Source organism: Salmo salar, unplaced genomic scaffold (genome assembly GCF_965601325.2).
Source record: "Salmo salar unplaced genomic scaffold, fSalSal1 ptg000519l, whole genome shotgun sequence".
NCBI classification, from domain to species: domain Eukaryota; kingdom Metazoa; phylum Chordata; class Actinopteri; order Salmoniformes; family Salmonidae; genus Salmo; species Salmo salar.
The window spans coordinates 713744-714316 of NW_027675407.1; positions in this window are offsets into that span (position 1 = coordinate 713744).

The window sequence follows — 573 nt, forward strand, 5'->3', positions numbered from 1 at the left end:
CACCCTGAAAATAAAGTGTTTTATTGGTATCTTCCACTAGATGGCAGTAAACACCTGCTGTAACTAGATTTAACAACTATGTGTTTGGTTTCATAAAGGCAGTGTCCCAGAGGAGGAGTGCTGATATGGTATCAGGTCCCCCCCTCTCCATGTAATCTGATTCATTATGATCTAGGATCAGGTCCCCCCCTCTCCATGTAATCTGATTCATTATGATCTAGGATCAGGTCCCCCCCTCTCCATGTAATCTGATTCATTATGATCTAGGATCAGGTCCTCCTCTCCATGTACTCTGATTCATTATGATCTAAGATCAGGTCCCTCCTCTCCATGTAATCTGATTCAATGTGATCTAGGATCAGGTCCCCCCTCTCCATGTAATCTGATTCATTATGATCTAGGATCAGGTCCCCCCTCTCCATGTAATCTGATTCATTATGATCTAGGATCAGGTCCCACCTCTCCATGTAATATGATCCATTATGATCTAGGATCAGGTCCCCCCTCCCCATGTAATCTGATTCATTATGATCTAGGATCAGGTCCCCCCTCTCCATGTAATCTGATTCACTA